Source organism: Camarhynchus parvulus, chromosome 1A (assembly GCF_901933205.1).
Source record: "Camarhynchus parvulus chromosome 1A, STF_HiC, whole genome shotgun sequence".
Taxonomy (NCBI): domain Eukaryota; kingdom Metazoa; phylum Chordata; class Aves; order Passeriformes; family Thraupidae; genus Camarhynchus; species Camarhynchus parvulus.
Genome location: NC_044586.1, coordinates 21,811,517 through 21,833,538, shown reverse-complemented (window position 1 = coordinate 21,833,538; position 22,022 = coordinate 21,811,517). Strand labels below are relative to the sequence as shown.

At 49.7% G+C, this 22,022-nt stretch overlaps 1 long non-coding RNA gene across 1 annotated transcript in view; it reads left to right on the top strand.

Annotated features, from left to right (window-relative positions):
- The window catches only part of LOC115909965, a 49,751-nt gene that overhangs the window by 5,451 nt on the left and 22,278 nt on the right, over positions 1-22,022 (top strand). Inside the window, exon 2 of the long non-coding RNA XR_004061178.1 lies at positions 11,264-11,444. This is a non-coding gene — a long non-coding RNA (uncharacterized LOC115909965). The remainder of the gene's footprint in view (positions 1-11,263; positions 11,445-22,022) is intronic.

The window sequence follows — 22,022 nt, the reverse complement described above, 5'->3', positions numbered from 1 at the left end:
TTGCATGAGAACATGTATGTTTGTGAGCAGGGAGAGCACCATTTTCTTTGTCCTGTCCTCTTGTATGCACAGGTTACATGTGCATGCCCAAAGTCTCCACACACAGGGCTGTCATTCCTGCCTCGTGGCATTATCCCTGTGTGTGTGTTCCTGTGTGCACTCGTGTGTGATGCAGGTCACTGGGGGTTTATTTGTGGACTGAACACGTGTTTATGTGTGTGTACATATGCACCTTTTCCACATCCAGGATTGATGTCTCTTCTTGAGGTGTGCATGAAAGAGTTTGTAGTCGTGTCCCTTGTTCAGCTGCAGGACATTTGTCCCACCTGTCCATGTGTCTTCTTTTCCCGACCTCTCTTGAACCTTCTTCCTCCTCTCCCTGGGGAGACAGCCCTGAGTTGTATTGGCTGGTGCCACCTGTACGAAGTGAGACAGCTTTCCTGACATCCAGAAACTCGAGTACACCCAGAAACATCAAGCCTTGAAGCACTAGGGAGATTGAATTCATATTACCTCCAAGGCCTTAGTAAGATCAGTCTGGAAAACCTAGCATGCAAGCCTGGGTGCTGTTCTAGCCGAAGGAGGATGATAAATTGGAGGGAGTTCAGAGAAGAGCAATAAAAATTATGAAAGAGCTGAAGATACCTATTTATGCGGAGAGATTAAAAGAACAAAATATGTAGAGCTTGACTAAACGATGATATGTAACAGTTTGTGTGTATTGAGGACTGTAAATACCAAGGAAAGGAGGAGATTGTTTAAAGTGGCAAAAATGGGCAAAGTCAGAGGTATGGATGAAGTTGAGCAAAGAGGATAATGTTTGTTTCTTGAGGGTACATGCAAGCTTCCTGCTGTGAGTGCTCAAACCATCTATGAAATAGTGTGGCAGGTTCATGAAGATGCAACCGCTGGCAGCAAGGAAACATGGTGGTGGGATGGGGGGGAGGGAACAGGCTACACTCAACCAGTGGTGGAAGTGGAGTGAGCTGCAAGACCTCCTCTTTATATGCAGCACTGCCAGGGAAATTCTGAGAGATGTTTGATTGTCTTTCACCTTTTATTGATTCCTTGTCTTGTGGCTGGGAAGAACCCACAGACAGTGCTGTTGAGGGAGCAGAGAGGTGATACAGGAGGAATAAGTAAACAGAGTCTGATAGAGGTGGAGGACATTATTCCCTCCACCCTCTCTGGTTAGAAAGGTAGTCTAGGAAGCAATCTCATAGGAAGTGCCTGTAAGTGAAAAGGGGCTTTTCCACCTTTCTAGGACAGTACAAACTGAACCTCCCAAAGCAAGGGGTTGATAGTGGGGTCAGGAGGATCAGACTTCCCTCCTCGGGAATTCCTAGTCACAGATGGCCCAGAATTGGGACAACAAGGTCAGAAGGATTAATACCCCTCCCTTTTTTCCTCATTGCAGTCATAGGCCAGGAAAATTGAGCGAGATCATAATAAAAGGATTAGTGTGGAGAGCCTGCCATGAATAGTGTGATTGACAGGTCAGGGAAATGGAAGGGAATTCAAGGGGGTTGGACCTGTTACAGATGGTCTGTTTAAAGAGTTCTGTGTTTATCAACACAGGGAAAGGGGATTTGGTCTTAGAAAAGTCTGGAAATAGGCACTGAGGGAGCTAGGGCTCAAGCAGAGATTTTATTCCCAACAAGGATCCATACTGGAATGACTGGTTGAAATGACACCTGACATCTTCCAGCTTTTGGTCAGGGAAAAAAAAAATCTTTCTTGGAATGAGCTATGTTGTTTGCTGCCTTGTCCATCCATCTCCAAAATGATCTGATGCACCAAAATGATACTGTTACTCAAAGCTACTCTTCCCCATGACTTCTGGGTCAGCCTAGCTATGGAAAGCCATAGGAATACAAAAAGGACCTTATCAAGCCAGGTCTGTGATCCTTCCAGTGCAGTATCTCCAGCTGCAGCAGAAAGAGGGAATAGTATATAGGCAGGACAACTGTGTAGCAGCACTTCCTCTGAACACCCTTTCAGCCTCAGCATATTTGAAGGACCCAGTGCTGGAAGATCTGTTGTGCACTTTAAGTTCTCAGTGGATTTATTTCCTCCCTGAATTTGTCCTGCTGATTTTTGAGGTCAGGTAAGTTTTAACATCCTCGGAATCTCACAGTAGGAAGTGGTGCAGCACACACATGCAGTTTGTCTTGAACCTGTAACTTTCTGGTTTAATTTCCTGACCCTTGATCTTTGAGTGGGAAGAGGCTGTTAACACCTCTTTCCCCTGCCCTTCCTTTGTCATGTGTGGTGTTATAGACCTGTCTCATTTCACAGTCTCTGTTGTCTCTTTTCCTGTATCCCTTCACCTTTCATCTCTCTGCATCTATCTGCTGCCTCCTTCTTGGCTACTGTGGTGTAGCTTTTAGCAGCAGGACATGGGGCATTGCTGGGTGGGAAGTGACATCACAGCAATGAGCTGCACCAGGTCCCACTCAGGTGAAAATGTTTCAGTCAGCTGCAGTGCCCATGCATGGTACAGGAGGAGCTGAACAAGCTGGGCAAAAATTCTGAAACCAGCTGAAGGTGCCTTGGTCGTCAAGACAGAAGTGGGCAGGCTCTGAGGAGGTTTGAAAAAAAGGAAGGGGATCTTCCCTGATCTTCCCTGGCACAGAATGAGGCTGACGGGTTGGTAATTCCCAGGGTTCTCCTTTCTACCCTTTTTAAAGATGGGTACAGTGCTTCCCTTCTCCCAGTCACCTGGAACTTCATTTTACTGCCATGAGTTTTTAAATATCTTGGAGAGTGGCTTGGCAACTACATTGGACAATTCTCTCAGGGATGCATCTTGTCAGGGCCCATAGACTTATGTATGTTCAGGTTCCTCGGGTACTCATGAACCTGAACTTGGAGTGGGAAGCACTTTGCTCTCTAAGTCCCCATCCCCTGCTGTCCATCCACTCAAGACGTGTGGGAAGAAATGTTGTTATTGAAGACTGAGACAAAAAATGTTGTTGAGTACTTTAGCCTTTTCCTCATTCACTGTTATCAGTTTTGCAGCATTTTTATGAGAAGTGTACACCTTCTTTAAGCTTCCTTTTCTGGTTAACATACCTGTAAAAGAAGAATGAAAATGAAACATCAGCCATCTTGTGAGTGATTAAACCTATTCTTCAAACAGAATAGGTTCGGGGGAGGAAACAGGCTCATGCCAGGGGCTAAAGGGCCCTTGTGGGGTGCAACAAATGTTGGAGGGTACAGGGAAAGAAGAAGGTGCCGTCACTAGTCCTTATGACATTATGACATTTTCTACAGAGGAAAATTGTTCTGAGTAACCTTTGAGTCAAGGGCTGTAGGGGACTGAGATGGGTGGTGTGAAGTCTGTTTAGATGCTGCCAGATGTGATGTGGGCCAGGGCAAGCAGCAGGGAGAGTGAGAGACAGCACTGTCAGGAAGGGCAGGAGATGAGCTGAGAGGTCTGGTGTGAAGGAAGGGTGAAGGAGTGGAGGAAGAGAAGTCTGAACAACTTCATAAGGAGAGACAGTGATGACAATCTCTTTAGCAGGCACTTGTGCCTTGGGATTTCAGTCAGGTACCCCACTGGATGCTTCTGACAGGGCAAGGAGCTCATCTCCAGTCCCAGCACCCTGTCCCCAGCCAGGTCACACCATGGAGAGTACAGCTGCCTCACTCTTCCTTACAGACTGTGAAAGGTGGTGGGATGTTGTATGACATCATGAATGTACAAAGCTTTTCTACCAATAGTCAAGTATGGAGATGGCAAGGAAGAAGTTATTTTTCTAGCTCCCCTATAATTTTCTGTCCTTTCTTTTGTTTTGTCTCCTCCCCATGCTGGTTGTAACCTTTCTCCCCTCCCTGTCTGCTCACCTAGCACTAGCTGCATCCTGTGTCTCTGTTTGTTTCCCTTTAATCCACTCAATGGATCAGTGACAGACCCCCACTGTAATTTTTTAAATCATAGCCCTTTATCTTGAATTGAGCAAGGTCAGGGGAAGCTTCTTAGGGCATCTTTGTATTTTTCTATCTCTGCCTCAGAGCAACTTAAAGGATGGCTCAACAGGATTAGTAGAAAGCACAAGATTGGACAAATGGATTTGGCAGGGGCTGGCTGGTGGGCCTGGGGGAGTGGGAACTTGCTGTGCTGGAAAGTGGAAGAGCTGGGCTCTGCTCAGGGCCTCTGCTGCACCTCTGGGCATGTGAAGGCAGCTGGGCTGATGCTGAATGCGGCCCTGGGAGAGAGCCGAGCCTGAGGCACTGCTCCTCACTAAGCAAGGCTACTTAGCGCTGGCCGAGTGCTTCAGGGCCCAGGCACAGGGATATCACTCTGTGCTTCAGGGATCGTTGCTCTCAGTGCAAGCCCTGCTGCAAAGCCCGGAGGGACACACTGAGCACAGCAGAGCCACACTGGAACAGCATGGGTCAGACCTCAGGGACAAGCCAGACTCAGGAAGCCATTCCCTGCCCTTGTGGGTGCCTGAGACATGCTTCTCTCCTTGCCCCCATCCTGCTGGGTGCTGCTGGAAGCGAATTAGCAGTCCAGAGGTCCTGTCATTAGGCTCTGCTTCCTTGGCTTAGCTGCTTCTGCTTCTCTCCTCCCCTGTTTTGCCTTATGATTTTGCAAGTGCCTGTATTAGAAAAAAGTGTCAGGCTTGCAGTTTCTCCTGGCTGATACTCAGTGCATCCCTGACCCTTTGCTGCCCCAGCCCCTTGCTGCTGGCAGCACCAGTCCTCCCTTCTCTACTCAAACACATGCTGGCTCTTCCTGGCATGGGAGAGGGTCTGCCCCAGACTGACCCTTCACCTGTAATAGAGCTGACCAAGCTCTTTTGAGCAGCCACCTGTGCAGCCAGTCACCAGCCTGTGTCAGAAGGGACCTGTCCCTTCCCCACCACATGGTCAATCTGCACCAAGCTGGAACCCCCATCATTTATTCTCTGGTCCCCCAAATGACTGCTTCTCTCCTTCAACAGAAGCCCCTCTGTCCTGTCCTGTGTTCCCAGTGCACTGAGGCTCAGTGGTCAGAAAGGAGACTCACGAGGAGCCTTTTGCACAGCTGCAGTGAGTTCCTGCAGCCTGTTCCCTTTGGACAGACATCCCCTCCCTGCCCGTGGTGTTTGAGCCATACACCCCTGGTGTTATCCTGTGTGCACACACACGGCAGCGTGAATTGAACGTGCAGGGGGGCAGAGACTCACATAACCTTGGCCTTGCTTTGCCAAGCCTCCCAGAAATATGGGGTGGCTGGGTTAGCCAAGGACATGACTGCTCCTTCCTGGTGCAAGGATTTGCCTCACGGGACTTGCCACACTGTGGCCTTCCCATTATCAGGCCCTCATCTCCCAGGCAGATGAAGGGTCACTCTGGGATCTCATTTCCTCCCCATCATCCTCCTGCAGCAGCCTGGCTATATGCTCCAGGGTTTGTCTTTGGTCTGGGGCACCCCAGCCCTTCACATGTGCTGCTCATGGGGGAAGCTCATGCTGTTTCTGCACAGAAGAGGATTTGCGTGCATGGTGGGGGAGAGACAGCCTGGCCTGTTTATTCTTAATGCTCCATATTATCTCCATTAATAATGCCACCTCTGCCTCACATGCTAATTAAGGCTCAAGATTGTTAATGTAATAGGGAATTTGGGCAGAGACCACACAAGACTGGCTGGATTAAGTTAACCTTATGGACTGTTAATGGATCTCCTGGAGGGGCATTTCAGCCTAATAAGAATCCAGCTTGAATGGTAATCAGGGGCTCACTCTCTGCATGCCTGGTGGGGCCTGGAAAGCTGGCAGAGCTGCAGGGCAGGATGTGGGAAAAGCATCGGCAGGAGCTGCTCATGAAGCTGAGCAGGGAAGAGAAGGATGCAAGGCTGGAGGGAAAGACCTCGGCGTGAGGGAAGAATTGGAGTAGCAATGCTGTGGTGCTGCACAGGGGAGAGCCCGCAGCAGGTGCTGAGGCTGGTTCTGGGCTTTTCATGGTGGACATTTAAATATTAGCACAGAGGGCTGTTTTCCTGGTTGTGATTGCCAGCAGTGAAAAGGTCACCCAAACTGTCTAAGCCGTGAGCAGGGCTCCTCTGTAAAGAAAAAAAAATCTGGCAAATATTGTCCTGCCTCCTGGAGACCTGCACTGTGGGTCGTGACTGCTGCTAGGCAGTGGATCAGACAGCCAGACTTTCCCAGTCTGTCGTCTTGTATGGTGTGGAGAAAACATCAGAGAAGGGATTTGGTACAGAACACTCATGTGTAAAGTGAAAGGCTGAGTTCAGAAAAAAACTGGAGACAAAGGGTTTAAAATGGAGCTTAGAGGTGAGGCTTTCAGTGCATGGGATTGAGTAAAGTTTGGGGATACCCCAGATTCAGGACTGCAGTTGAGAAAAAACCAGATGGTACTTAAGTGTGAAGGCTCCATTTCATGGCAAACTGTATGTTTCTGGTCCTGGGTGAAACTGGGTCTTACTGGGAGCCCATGGAGCCTTCCAGGGAAGGTGTGCATATTTTCACAAGTGGCTCCTGTGTGCTAGTTTTGTCCTCCGGAGGGAATAGGTGTGAAGTGGGATATAGGGCAAAAGCAAAGCCTGAAATGGAAGCCAGTTGTTTGTATTTCAGTTTGGGGAGTTGAGTAATTTAGATCAGCCTCAGAACAAATAGTAGAGCTCTGGGTAGGGTGTTTGGGAGGGAGGTAGTGATCTGCAGAACTGGCTAAAGAAATAAAGAAATGTCTTTGGGGTTTTCTTCTACTGAAGTCCCACTGCCTCAGGATGTGCTCCAAGTGGACAGGCTCCATGCTTTGGAACCCAGCCTGCAAGTTCCCCTGGAAATGGGATCTGGCTGAAGGTTTAGCCTTCTGATAGGAGCAATAACAAAGCAGCTAGGACGGTTGCTTTGGCTCCAGAAGCGTGAGTTTGAGCTGTGCTGACTGCAATTCCTGCATGAAATTTCTTACTCCAACCCCAGGTATGGGTGATTCTGGCTGGGGAGCTGAAAGTCAGACAGGTATGGCTGCAGCTGCAGGAGCTTCTCCATATTCCCAGCTACAGCGACTGCTCTCTCCTAACTCTGTTACCTTGAGCTGCCCTACCTGAGCTGTGTCAGCCTGAGATGGCCCAGGGCTCAGATGTGAACTGAGTCTGCTTTGTAGTGTTTTGGGGTGGAAGTTTGTTGGTTTGGGTGAAAACCTGTGAGTTTGTAATGCAGTTAAGAGGAATAAGGACATGGAAAGGGAATAGGTCCAGTTCAGGTTGCCCTGTGTTTTTTCTTCACTTTCTGGCTCTCAGTATGGGAAAATACCAGGGAACTGCTAAGAAAGGAGTTCCCTCCCAGTGTGGTGAGTGGGAGTTGGTTCCCAGGTCAGAGCATGCTGCTGCCAGCGAGCAAGGGGAGCTGAGGGAAGGCGAGAAAGGAAAGTGGAGTCCGGGAGGAGAGGCAGTGCAGGAGCCAGAAGGACTGTTCCACCCAGAGAGGGGATCCCATCCCTGGAACCTGGATGCTCCCAGGGGTGCTCTCCAGTACATGCATGCTCCCATAGTTTTGTGCTGCTGCACTGCACTGCTTTCCCAAGGCTCTGCAGGTGTGCAGTATGACAGCAGTGTCTCACTGGGGTAGAGGCTGCCACACACACACAAGGCAAGGGACCCACTGCCCCTGACACCTCACAAATGCACTGGTGTTTTCAGCAAGGAGCAGACTCATACCCACAGTCACTGCTCAGCCTGCACTGCAGCACTTGATGCACATGCACATCCCAGACATCCATACCTGGTATCTACTCCCCACAGCAGGCACATGCACAGCACCAACACACAGGTGCTCACCAGAGGCCACACATTCCTGCACATGTGATGCCACATTATCCATGTTGCCCCCTTCCGGCATTATCCCATGCAGATGGGCTCACTCAGGGCAGCACTGACAGACCCGTGTTTGTGTCTTCCAGGTCCCCCTGCATGCCACCATAAAACTGTGATGTGGCATTTGTTTGAGAGGAACACCGATGTGCACATGCAAACACGCATCTGCATCCCACTCAGCTCCTGTTTGCTGTGCTTTCTCAATCCTTTTCCCCTTGTTTAGCCAGTCATAGTACTTCCATGCTTCTGAAGCACAGGAGCAGATGGTTTGCAGGTCAGTTTAGGATGATGGTTCCCTTTTCTGCTAGTGGCTCTCTTCAGCTGCTTAGGTCAGAGCTAAGTGTCTCAGAGATGAAGATCCTCCTTGCCCATCCACACACAACACCTCTGTGTCACTCTCAGCACCTATTAGAAATTCTGAGTCCAAAGGCCTCTTTACATTGCCCTCATGACCGTACTTTAACCCAAGTAGCTCTTCAGGCCATAGTGGCTTTTCTAGGTTTGGCAGCATCTGTTAGCTTTGACCAAATGAGGCAGCTCCATCTCCACTCTACTTTGTACATGTGCCTTGCTGAGACCCAAAAGACTCTCTCACTTGTCCCCTTTCAGCCTAAATTATTCATCTGCTGTAATGCACAATGGATGTTTGTGGGAAGAGGCACGCAGGTACAATTGAGCACAGTACCGAGGCACTGACGCTACTAGCAAGCTGAAATTGCCTTGATGCACGGGCCATGCTTAGCTGAGAGAGACAGGAAATTTCTACTCCTTCAAAGCACTTCAGAAAAGTGAATAGTGGTGGCACTGATGAAGGCAGAGGGGAAGAGGGGCTGTTTGGAGCTGAGGTGGCAGTGGGGGCTTCCCTACATGTTTATTCTGGCTCCTCTGATGCTGCCACATGGACATGGATGTGGTGCAAGCATGAGGAAGTGGGAGTATGCTGAAGTAGGTGGCTCTGAGGAGTGGAGAGTTGTCATACCAGAGTGTGGAAAGTGCACATGAATTGGGAGGGGGCTGAGGCTGCTGGGGCACGTAAGGTGTGTGAGGGTAGGGAGCTCCTGAAAGAGGCCATTGCAATGTACGCTCCACTGACCTACACTGAGGTGTATCCATACGTGTTGGAAACCCACGCTGTCCAACAGCACAGAACAAGAGCTTATGGGACTCCTTTCACACCTCCTCCATGTGGCTGGGGCTAGACCCGACTGCAACCCCCGCATTGCCTGTGTCTAAGCCACGCCTGTGCCAGCCTTTTTTGTGCCTGCGAGCTCTTCCTTTTTTATCTGTGCCACCACTGCTCCAGTGATCCCAGTGCAGCCATGGACCCCTGTGCCATATAAGCTACAGCTGCTCTTCCCCGCTGCAAAGCCCATGCTTTCCCTTGCCTTTCCCATTTCCAGGGGGCACACAGGTATGCTTGCCTGCCCTGATGTCGAACCCTGATTGTTGTCCGTCATCACTGGCAGCATCATGCTGCGACACTGCTGAGCTTGTTAAACAAGCCTGGCAGAGTGCTCGCTGTGCTGTTCCTGGTGCTGGGCCGAGCTCCTTTCATTCCCTTGCCCCCTCTTACCCACCTCGGGCACCTCTTTGTCTTTCCTGGGGCCTGGGGGAAGCCGGTGCCTTCCTGGCCAAATCTCAACTTCCCATAAGGATTTATGCACTTCTTTGCCACGCTTAGGTTTTGCAGTCACATCCCCTGATGCCACTATCAGCCAACTTCAGAGCACTCGGGGCTGGTGGGACTGCACACTCTTCTCTGCATGCAAATTATGCACATCTAGCACCAGAACGGAGGGAAAGAGAAGGGATGAGTGTGGCTGCTTTTGCAGGCTTTCTGCTCCAGAGACTTTGCTCCCTCGGAGTGACAACTCCAGTCCGTGGACAGACACATGGGAGATTGTCGAACGGGCAGAATTAGCGGAAGTGGGGAAAAAAATAAAAGGGAAAATCTTACTCAGAGATGGGGCAGTTAAAGCAGATTTGGTGTGGCAGTGGAAAGTGTGTGTGTGAATATGCACCCGTGCACTTGCACAGAATAATACAGCTGTCTCCAAAGTGAGTTCCACCTTCATAACTTTCAAGAATGTCTTTTTTTTTTTTTTTGGTGAATGGCAGTGGCTGTCTGTGTTTCATGTCTAGTTTGTGTTTGTCTGCCTGTGTTGGATGTTGATGAGTATTTGTGTTTTCCATGTGACAGAATTTGTCTGGGGCTAATGTTTAGGATCCAGAAGGATGCTATGCCACTGTGTGGGCTGAGTTTAGGTAGGTAACAGTATGTGATACAATCAGTTTGTATGCTGCAGGCAATTCATAAGCAGAGTATATTTGTGTGTGATATACAGCCACTGGTGCTTGCTTGACTTATGTTCCTGAGTGCATGAGGATGTTTTACGTGCCCTCATTTTCTTACAGATACGTCATTTGCTAATGTGGCGTTTGCACTGACTTGGATGTGTGTGTGTGTGCATGGCACTTTTTCTGTTCTCTGCTATGGGAGTGGCTCATTAAATTCTGTGTGTTTGTGCAGTGAGAGTTTTGTATAAGGGGTCAGAAGCTGGTGGTAGACATGTTTGGGTATTCCGCGTGCATTTGCGCAGGGATCACTATTTGCTGAGCTGTATAAAATGTTTTTGCTGGGTACTCATAGGAATGGTGGAATAGGCTGGGTGGAGCTGATGTGGTGTTGTGTGATGGTTGTCTGAGTTACCACGTGTGCATCTTAATACAGATGTGCAACCTTGTAGGTAGGTGCAGGGTGTATGTGAAGAAGAAAAGCACCTCATCCTTTAGAGGAGCTCTGAGTTTTTAGGGGTTGTATGCAAGGTGGTGTGGAAAGACCAGTGAGTAAATATCTGCGTGTGTGTCCAGTGCGTGTGTGTGTGTGTGTGTGTGTCCTGAGTGTGCAGAGTGTCCTTGCAGGGGGTGTGCCTGGGTGACTGTGTGGGCTGGGAGGTGACGTGTGTGTGTGTCTGTGTGCGTGCGGCCGTGTGTGTAGGCACACTTCAACTTCCGCCGGAGCAGCTCCATCAGCACCTGGCCCTGTGCTGGGTCAGGTGCTCTCTCCTTTTGTGTGCAGTGGGACAGCCAGGCTCTTAGCACACAGGCCAACCTCTTTCCCATGCTTTCAGTCTCTTTCCATCTGGCTGTCTGTCTACTCTGCTGCCCCTGTCCAGTTGTCTGTTCCCATAATCACCGATACGCCTTGACTAGCTCACACCCTACACTGCCTGTGGACTCAGCAGCTGTGCATCTCTCCGTCCCTCCCACACACACACACACACACACACACACACACACACACCCTGGATCTTCATATGTGGCATATTCAGTTGCCATTGGAAACCTAAGAAAGAAGTGAATCTACCCTCCAAGTCTTAAGCTGGTGGTTTTTTTCCCTTTTTTTTTTTTCCCTCCCCTTTCCTCCTCTCCTCACAGAAGGCGAAGTCGTTCGCAATGAATCCATGGCAGCTTCGATCGAGCGGTGAGCTGGAGCACCTACTCACAGGCCACTCCTTCATGTGACTGAACAGAGACCTTTCCCAGCACTCGCCAAGGAGAGCAGAGCCCTGGATTTACCTCCCGCGCAGCCGGGCACCCCCAGCGCAGGCACTGCGAGGTAAGGCAACCTCGGCACCTCTGTCTGTGCCTCTCTCCATCTCGCCCTCCCTCCCCCTCGTTGCTCGTTCCCCAGAGGTGTGAGGGAGGAGAAGGGCAGGGGTTTCTGCTATGCTGTGAACACAATCTAGGCTTTCATCAGCGCTCTCCCCACCACGGAGAGCTGCTCCCTCCCCTCTGAGCCCCTTTCCTTGCGGCTCTGCATGCGTGTGCAGGGAGGGGTTGTTTGCAGAGCAGCCGAGGGACGTGCTGCAGGTCCCCCGCACGCAGTCCCGAGTGCATTCCGCCCCTATCCCACCCGTCCCTGGGCACACACCTGTCTGCTCTTCTCCATTCGTCGTTTTCCTCCACCTCCCCTGTTTCTCGGGAGAAGGGGCAGCCAGGCTGACTCTGCTGCAGCCTGGCCAGCAGCAAAGCTGGGCTCCGCAGCCCTGGCCTGGGTCACCTCAGGGATGCAGCTTGCAGCAGAGCAGGAGTGGCATCATGCTACCGGGAGTGGGCCATAGAGGGGAGGATTCCCCCTCCCTCCTCATCTCATAGATATTTTTGGGATTCCAATTCCCCACAGAAGATGCTGGCCTCCATTTCCTAGCCAGGTACCTCCTCTGAATTCCCAGCCCAGCTTGCCACAGCTTTTGGGGTGATGGGCAGGCTCTTTGTCACTGCTTATCTGCTGTCCCCTGGTGCTCCTTCTCAACTGGAAGGGATGTTTTCCTACTGGAGACAGTGTATTTCATAAGCCAGGAACGCAGTGTGCCCTGCACAGGCAGTGAAGGGGCCCTGTGCCGAGCCTGACCCATTTTGGGGCGCAAAGCTCTTGGGAGCACCTGAAAGGGCCTCCTGCTGCTTGGGGCTGCCCTCAGTGCCCCTTTCCTCAGCTTCTCTGCAGGCAAAGCAGGAAGATCAGCTGCACTATTTCCATGCCATGTCTCCGTGCTGCTGGAGCTGCTGTGGGGGTGGGAGGGGAGTGGGAGCAGCTGTTTCTCCCAGTGCCTGGGCAGGCCCAGATGTGCTGCCAGTCCTCAAGGAGCATGAATGTGCCTGGAGATGCCTCTCCCCAGAATAGACCCTAAAGCAATAAGCTGCTGGCAAAGTAGTGGGTAACCTCAGAGGAGTGGATTTTAAAGGGGAGGTCTGGGAGTTTGCAACCTGCCAGGCTGTGGTTTCAGGCTCTGAACAGACTCTGACAGAGGCCAGAGTTTTTCTGAGTCAGATTTTGGGGGCAGTTGTGTTTCTCTGAGGGGAAGGGACTGGCAGGTCTGTGCTACTGTGCAGCCCCCACACTGGTGCTGGTATGGTGTCCCCTGAAGAAGGTGATGTGTTCCTCCCCTCCTGCCCAGGTTCCACCTGGTGATGCTGACAAAGAAGGCACATCTTCCACTGCATCTTCCAGTGCATCTTCCACCGCATCTCTGCTGCCACTGCAGGACCCTGCCATCAATTTTCCCCATCTGCAGTTCCTCAATGCCCCCTGACCCACCACTCCAATACCCACCCTTCTACACAAACTGCTGCCTTCAACTTCTCTTTGCTGCCTCTTGCTGTTTTTCTTCCTTCTCTGGGGTGCCCTGAGCCCTGCCTTTCCCTCTTTCCTGTTCCTCACTTCTCCTTTGTGACCACCATGGCGGGCAGGAGCAGCTTTGGTCAGCCTTGGGAAGGGCTGAGGCTGCCTGGTGGGGCTGTTTCTGAGTGCTGGAGCCAGCTGGTGTTACTGTGAAGCGATCCTTTCCCCTGTGGTTCACACCCTCCGGTGCGTGCAGGCGTGTGTTGCGGGTGACAAGTGACCGTGGTGTTGTTGATGTGTCACTCTTCCTCCTGGCTGGAGCCTGGCAGGGAGCGTGCCCATGCAGTCACACTCAGTGTCATTGTTGAGGAGTTTGCAGAAGAAAGCAAGCTCTTCTCATATGGAGCCTCCAAAGTCATTTGGCATTGGTTAAATTCCTCAGTCCTCTCAGGACATGGCTTTGGCACTGGCTCAGGGTGGACAAGACAATAAATCCAGCTCTAGGGAGCTTGGTACTGGGTCAAAACTGCTGCAGCTACATGGTAGAAAATGCTGATCCAGTATGAATTCACTCTGCTGTTTGAGATTTGTTTAGAAAACAATGCTGGCTTAACTCTGTACTGGCAAGATTTATGTTGTGTTGGGTATTATCTGTCTGCACAACCCTCTCTTGGTGCTGGCTGAGTGCTGTTTGTGTGCCACATCTGGCACGTGCTCCTGATCATGCATGCTATGGCTAATCTGACAGATGTAATTGCATGCTGCAGCCAGCCTGGTTCAGTCCCTCCTGTCAGGCAAGCCAGTCTGAAAGAGGGTTAAATTACAGTCTGGGAGCAAGCCTTATCCCACACCAGGCAGATGCTGGAGAGGATGGCATTGGCTGGGAGGAGGGCAGGCATCGTGCTGAAAAGGAAGAGGAAGGGGAGGGAAGCATTGTTGCAGCAGGAGAATGTTATTCTCCAGCCCTGACCACTCCACAGGTCAGTGCACAGGCTCCAGGAGAGGCATTATCATTCCTCACAGGATCATGTTGGCAGAAAATGGGGCTGCACCACGGATGGAGGCTGAGCCAGCCCCACTGGAGGCAGGTGCTCATTTGGGACAGAGTATGAGTGCAAGCCCTCGCTGTTATGGTGCAGGGACTTGTTCCAGGTCTGCCACTGAGGTGCTTGTCTTGCTGAAGGAGGTAATTTTATTTGTGCTGAAGGGCCAAAGGGCAGGAAGGTGGTGAGGGGTGATTTGCCTCATGCTTTTGTGTGGATGTGTGCAAGTCTCTGGTGATTAGGAAGGGAATTTGTTGACCAGGTTTAGCAGTCTGAAGTCAGTTTTACTGTAAATCTCAGCAAAATGAGCTTTTGGAGGTTAAAGTCAAGAGTTGACACTGTCTACCAAACCTTGTTGCTAAGGGTCCTAATCCTAGCAAACTCTCACACTGGTCACCATGCTGTGCCACAACTTCCCCTGCCTTTACGTGGAACGGGCAGTAGCCACAAACACAGTGGGAGAGGAGGAGGTTGGGGAGCAGGGATGTGAAGGAGCAATGCTTGAGGCTGCACAGAGAGATGCTGTGGGGACAGGGAGGTTCAGCCTGTGGCCTCTGCTGACATGACTGAGTGCTGTCATTCGCAGGGGCTGGATGCTGCAGGAGAATCCATAATGACCGGGGTGCTGCGTGCCAGGCAGAGGCAGGGATTCACTCAAGCCTCTGTTTGTTTGGGAAGAGAAAGGGAGTTTGTGGCTTGTCACTTGGGAAACAGAGTAGAGATTCAGTGGAGAAGGACAGGCTTCTTGGCTGAGCCTCCCTGAGCAGCCGTGCCACGTGCCTGTGTGTGTCAGGGGACTAAGGGGGCCCTGGTACAGGCCATGACTGGCAGCTGGCCATCCCCAACCCCGTCACTTCACCTCCCCCTTGCACCCTCTGCACAGCCGCTGCCAGGCGGCTGAGGACAGCCCTGAGACACACACACATGACAGACCAGTGCATGTGAAGAGAGGGAGACAACTCAAAAGCCTTGCTAGAAGAGCAGCTGGATGGGATTTGTGCTACCTCCCTTCCTGGTTTATGCCCTGTGCAGTAGAGCAGCATCTGTGTGAGTGTCCATGTTGCTTCATTCCAGCCCAAACAGGCACCTTCAGCAGGGCTGTGTCTGGTGTCTGGAGAGTCTTGTTGGGCTAAGTTGGAGGAAGACCTTTTTCTCTCCCAAGTTCCTTCTCTGTCTCATCCCAGTGTGAGCCCTGTCTTGCTTCGTGGAGTGGAGACCTGCAGGCAGTGGAGGGAGGTGTTGCAGAGGGAAAGGGGAATCTGAGACACACAGAGCATGGAGGGGTGCAGACACTGAGATAAGAAAGAGGGAGGACCTGAGAGAAAAAGGATAGAAGCAGCAAAGGAAAAAAGGGATGGAAAGGGAGGCAGAAAGAGAGCAGCATGCCCCTGCAGTCACAATGTGGTATGGAAGTATCTTATATTGATATTACAGACTAGACTTTGACCTGACGATATTTGTACTGGGCAGGGATGTGGTCTCAAAAGCTCTGTGGCAGGAGGACCAGCTCTGCACAGTAAACTGCTCATCTTCTATCCACCTCCTTCATTAAGGGAATAGCCAGCCTATGATTGTCCTGCTTTGAGACGCCCTCCCCTTGTGCATGTTTTTCTGCTCCAGATATGGAGGAGGGAACATGGCTGAGAAATCCCTCTTCGTGTCCTCTGTTCTCCTGGACCCTCACCCCATGGATCCAGAGGAAGTGAATGCGCTGCCCAGCACTGCTGAGAACTGCCTTGCTATGTTCTGGAGGGATGTTGGTGAGGCCTTAGAGGGACCACAGACTTGCCATTAGATGGCTCCCCAAAAAAACTTATGGCCACATTACCCCATATAGGCAATGTCTGCAGGGAATGAATTCAACAAGCTACACAACTTTTTCTACAGTTTTTTCTACAATTGCCCCATCAACATGTCCCACAAGAACAGAACAGCAGCAAATAGATAAGAGGGATTTATGGAAATTTCTCTTCCTCTTTTATGAAATATACTTGAGTACATGTCTGTCAGGTAAGGCAGGAATGCCAGGTCTGTCACAGGGTAGGTAGATTTCATACAGATGTTCCAAGTGTCACTTTTTATGGGGCTGTGATGGTTTCCAGAAGCTGGAATGCCAGTGTTGGCTTGCAGGCAGGTTGACAGGTGAACATGTATCCACAGATGGTTGTGTGTTCATTGTGACATAAACCTGGGGGTGCTTCTTCTCCATCTCAAGCTTCCTCCTTGACTCCTTGTTTGTAGGACCAGCAGAAGATATGGCTTAAAGTGAGTGACACATCAGGGCCTCAGGACTGTGCCCCATTCTCAACTGCCATGCCTTTTAAAGCCAGACAGCATGGTGAAATCTATGGAGAACCAGTCTGGCACAAAGGGAGAAACACTCATATAATGGGGCTACTTATTTGAGTTCTCCAGCATTGCCCATTACATTTCATGTCTTGTGGCTGATGCAGTTGAAAGGCAATCACTGGAGCTAACAGCCCAGCAATGTTCTGCTCACCTTCTGATTTACTTCCTTTCATCCTCACTGGGTTTCATCTCCTCCCAGGTTCATGCATCCCCCAGCACTGAGGTCACTTTCTTTTCATCACACCTTAGGCTGTATATAATCAAGCTAGCACTGTTCCTGCCCTGAATCTTCTGGGGTCAAGATGGAAATCACTATTCAGCAAGAGACCCAAACAAATGAGCAAAACTAGCCTGGTTGGTCAGAACAGAGTGGATGTTATCCAAGAAAACTCGCATTGATCAATTCCAGTCACCTCCTGTGCTTAAAGTGACTCAGTATCTCCATTTTTAGGATGTTGCTGGGGAGCTGAATTCTCTTATGATTTCTCTTGTATCAGCTGTCCCTACCAACAGTATTTGTGAGATTCTTTTCCTATATCTGCTTAGATGAGGATCTGTTGGAAAATATGCTGGTAGAATAATGGGTGCTGGGACAAAGCAACTCATAAAAAACCCACAAACCCAGTGAAAAAAACCCCAACAACTACAAAACCTCCGCCCCCCCTTTCCCTGAACAATAAGTTATCAAGTCCAGATGGTTAAATCCGAGAGTTTGGAAGGAGCTTAAGTGATTGAGCTGCTAACAAAAATATGCAATCTCTTGTGGAAAAAAAAAAGCTACTGATTTGGGAAATTGGAGAAGATCAAATGTTGTACCTATATTTAAAAAAAGGCTTCAGTGATGATCCGGGGAATTAAAGATCAGTAGGCTTTGCATCTGTGTCTGCTAAACTGGTGGGAATGATAATTAAAAAGCAGTGCTTGAAGACATCTGGAAGAGTGTGGTCTGATAGGGCCTATCCAGCGTGGGTTCAGCAGGGGAAAACTGCATCATGCTAATCTCCTACAACTTTTGGAATGTGTCAATAATGCAGTGGATAAAGGAGAACCAAGTGATATAACGTATTTAGACTTCCAAAAGGCTTTTGAAAGATCCTGCACTTGAGCTGCTAAAGAAGCTAAGCAGTCTGTGAGAGACAAAATATTGACATAGATCAAAAACTGAGTAGGAGACTGAAAGAATGAGGGGATTAAACAGTCAAGTTTCACCATGGCAAAAGGTTAATGTGGCCTCCAGGTTCTCTTCTAAATCCCTTGTGATTTACCTTATTGTTTAATGAATTGGAAAGGTGGGAGGAGAGATATGCCATATGGAAATCAGCAGATGAGACAAAATTATTATGTTGGCTGTGGACAGAAAGGGCTGAGGGAAATGCCTGGGAAAGAGAGCTAAGTTAAATGAACACACTGTGCTCTGATGATTGAAACTGAATGTTGGTATGTTCAAAGTAATGTGTGTTCAGGGCAGACTCAAAACTCTTTAGATACCCAAAAGGTCCTGAATCAAGAGTGTCAGCCAAATGAAAGTGAGGGTGAATGTCTTTGCAGAGCTCTGCCCCATGCTGTGATGCCCTTGAGCAGGCAAATCAGCTGTTTGGATGCAGAGACTGTGGGTAGAGAAGGCTCTGGAAGAGCTCTTGGTACACCCGCAGTGCTGCTTCATTTGGAATAGCAAGCCAAACCCAGGTCAGCCTTTTTCTGAAGGGATGCTGGAGAACTGAAGGGCCTCTGAGGCGAGACAGAAAGCCTGTGAACAGCCCCAAGTGAAGAGAGGGAGGACAGAGGGGTTGTTGATGTCACATAGCAGACTGGGAGCGTATGGTGGGAGGAAATGAAATTATGAGACATATGAGGATATCTGTCCTTCCTTTCCTCATCACCTAGGAGTGAAGGAAAGCACAGAGAAATTAAAATGTATGGGATTTAGGTTTGCAGGGTTGAACTGTGGAGGTCTAAAACATGAGAATTTGTCACGTCCAAGAACTTAGAAAGGTTCATGGTGGACTTCTGTGTTTTGTGGAGAACAAGAGTACCCCAATGAGCTTTAACTAAGGATGAGCCCAGTTTTGGAGCCTGAACCTGGCAGGTTCAGTCTTCAGAGCCTATATTAGCCTGCAACTCAGAGCAGCAAATAAGAAAATTGAGACAGGAGTACATTGTCCCTCATTTGTCTGCTTTGATGTTTTTCCACCTTTTCTCCCCCAAATTCCAGTGATATTTTTTCCTGAGAGCCAATGTGCACATTTCTCTGACCTGGAATGATTGTTCCCTGTATACATCTTACCTGCTGGGACATGAGCAGTGAAATTCTGTTCATGTTTAATCATGTTGAAGTCCATAGTATGAAGGAGAATTTTCATCCTCTGAGCTTGAACTCAGTTCTGGGGAAAACCAAACCCCATCCCTGCCACAGAAAATGTGCAAACCCACCTAAACTCTTGATATTGCCTCAGATCAGAAACCTAACCTGCAAAGTTTCCAGGCATTCCTGGGAAATTACACATGCTTCCATCTTCTGCCTGAACTATGGATACAGGAATCAGTGCCAGGATAACAGGATATCCAGCAAACTTTCCAATTTCCAGGTCAAGCTGGAGCCCAGAATTAAAAACCTGCTGGGGCTGAAGGGAGAAGAGAAATCCCTGAGCCTATGGTAACCCTGAAACCTTATTTGACTACTTCCTCTTCTCTTCAGTGTAAAGACCTGAGTCGACAAACATATCTTCCCTGTCCGACAGCATTCCCTACCCAGGAGCATGGTCCCAGTTCTTGTTCTTTTTTTTTTTTTTCCCCTGAGTCCATGATATAGGATGCTGAAATCTTCAACAGCTTGGCTAACTTAGCCTGTTTGATTTCTAGCTATTTGTGTGTAGCTACAAATGCATGTGTAGCTACACACAAATCCCAGACTCCTTGTAAGTATGTCTCCTTCCTGGGCAGTCCATGAGGTGTAAGCAGAGGGACTACTTGCACAGGGAAATAGACAAAAAAACACTGGGGATCATCTTTGCATGCTGCTCTTTGCTGGATCTCTGTGAGCTCTCTTGTATTCTTAGAGCTGTGATTTGTTTTGGTGAGGAGCTTGGAGCTGCACCCACCGCAGCTGATGTGGATAGAGTGGGAGCAGCCAGGCTTGTGTCCCAGTGCCAAGAGACCCGGGGTCAGTATCACACCTTTCCATGTGGGTAAAAGTTCCTGTGAGGCCAGAGGGAGCTTTGGCAGTCTGTCAAAGCTAACATCACCACAGCCCCTGCAAACCTCTGGGCTGGAAGCAACACCTTCAACACCTCTCCTGGAATCCAGGAGCTGGGGACTGTGGGGGATGAGAGACACTGACGTCACCCATGCTGCGTGCCAGCAACCCCAAGGCTTTGGAGATGGCTTGATCATCACTACTCTATTATAGCACCTAAAAAGACCTCTGGGATCAAAAGATGATTGCATCTCTCTGCTCTATTACAGCAGCCAATGAACCTCCAGGGCCAAAGGATAAATGCACCATCACTGGAGTATTACAGCATTTAGAAACCTCACTCACTGACTCACAGCTGTCTGACCCCTCCACCACAACCACTTTCAACTTGTCTCGGCACCCAGCCACCTTCTCTGCTGAGGTGTAGCTGGATAATCCTTGTTTTTTACAGTGCCTGCCTGTGTGCAGCACTGCGGTGAGACCACACTTTCTTCTCACTTATTTTGGTACGGGGGGAGCACTGGTCTTGTGATGCATTTGCCAGACCTTCACTCTATGAATGCAGCATAGCAGCGCTGAAATAAACCACTTCCCTTTAACACAGCATCTGTGAACGTCTGGTACTACTTTGCTGTGAGGTGGTCTGCTCTTGCCTGGTACAGGGAGGGGGCTCCTCTCAGACTGTTCGAGGTGTTTCAGAAGACAGCTCAGTCCCTGGCAAGAGCCCTGTTGTACCAGCAACTCGAGCTTACTAATGGCAAGGGGGATACTTTGAATGTCTGGTCAGTGATCCTGGCGTTTAGAAAGCATGAATTAATTTCTCAGACACCCTAGAGAGGTGGAGTTCTGTCATGTTATGAACCTGACTTGTAGATTCTGAGGAAAATCCTAAAAGCTTTTGGTAATAGAGGTTTTAGTGAGTTTAATGCCGATGGAATTAAAAGTCTCTAGGCACTCGTTGTGAATGGATTTACACTGGGGAGATTAGAAAAGGAAAAACATTATTGGTGTCCAGGAAACTCAGGACAGCAGCTGTCAGCTGGTTTAGATGGAAAGTTCCCCAGTGGGCAGGTGCTCTGGCAGCCAGACAATGCACACGCACCCTCTATGGGGCTGGCTCGAACACTCACAGGCTGGGGACATGTCCCAGGGCCACTGTGGGCATGCCACATGTGAACATTCACAATAGGATGTTTTGCATTCACCAGTTTTATGGACACACTGAGCATGATTTAATGCAGGAATGGTCTCTTCATTGTGGCAGGCATCGCTTACACAAAGACCCACATGCCTCACTCAGTGCTGCTGGCCTTTCCCAGCATGTTCATTACTGTGCACTCCTGCTGAGGAGCACTGAGAAGAAATACCTGCCCTCCTCCCTGCCCACAGATGCACCACTCTGTGCAAAGCAGTCTCTTGTTCATGGATAGGCCTTTCACAACCCCCCTTTCTTCCCAGCAGAAAAGCACCTGGTGCGTAGCTGTGAAATGTAGCAATGAAGCACAGTTAAAATGAACACTGGGCAGGATCCTTGTGGAATCATTTTGTGAGGTTTAATAATTTTGTAGTAAATTTTGGCCAACTCACAAAATCCACCATTTTCAACTTGTCCGGGAGGCCTGGGGAGGCATCTCTATATTGGCCAACTTCTGCTCCTTTTCCCCAGGCCTCAGTGTTTGCCACTGCTGGGGACAGCGTCCTGGAGGCAGATGATTCTTCCCCGTGCCCTTAGACAAGTAAGGCATGATCCTGGAGGGTTTGGCCTTTCTTGGGCTTCCCTGCAGAGGCTGGGTTGCTAAGGCTATGCTCTTTGCTCAGGGATCAGAGAGACAACAGAAGAAAAGACACCAAGAGACCTATGGGGAGGATGAGAAAGGTTAAAGCATTAAGTACATGAGCTGGTTATGCTCCTCTCGGGAAGGCTCCAAGAGATGCTGTTCCCCTTGTTATTTCTCTCCAAAGTCCTTATCACTTGTCGGTGCACCTTTTTGAGAGCAAAGATCAGGGTTCATCCACCTTGGCCTTCTCTTTAAGTGGTAGATCATCAAGCTGAGTATTCAATTAAAATCCTGTTTTGAAGATCTCTATTTCCTCTGCCACACAGGTGAACTCGCTGGGTGATCAGGCTTTGTTAAGGCAGGGAGGTCCCTGTGCCAGGGAAGATGGGCAGACAGAAGAGCTGGTGCCTTGCCAGGGCATGCAGGTAATACCCTGACTTTATCAACTGAGTGCCCACAATCAAGCCAAGAGCAGAGTTACACCTTCTTTGTAGGGTGAAGATAATGCCCTGTCCACAACACAGAGCGGAGTGCTGGGATTCATACCATCCCTTTTCTTCCTGCACAGCATGGATTACTGCCTGTTGACTCTGGGGGTCTGGGTGAGAGGGAAAGGCTGCTGGAGTGGTTGATATGCCCTCAAAACAAGGTGTCAATGTTGAGTACCAGGGGCAGGGCAGACACGATGTCTCTGGTGGCCCTCCCAGTGCAT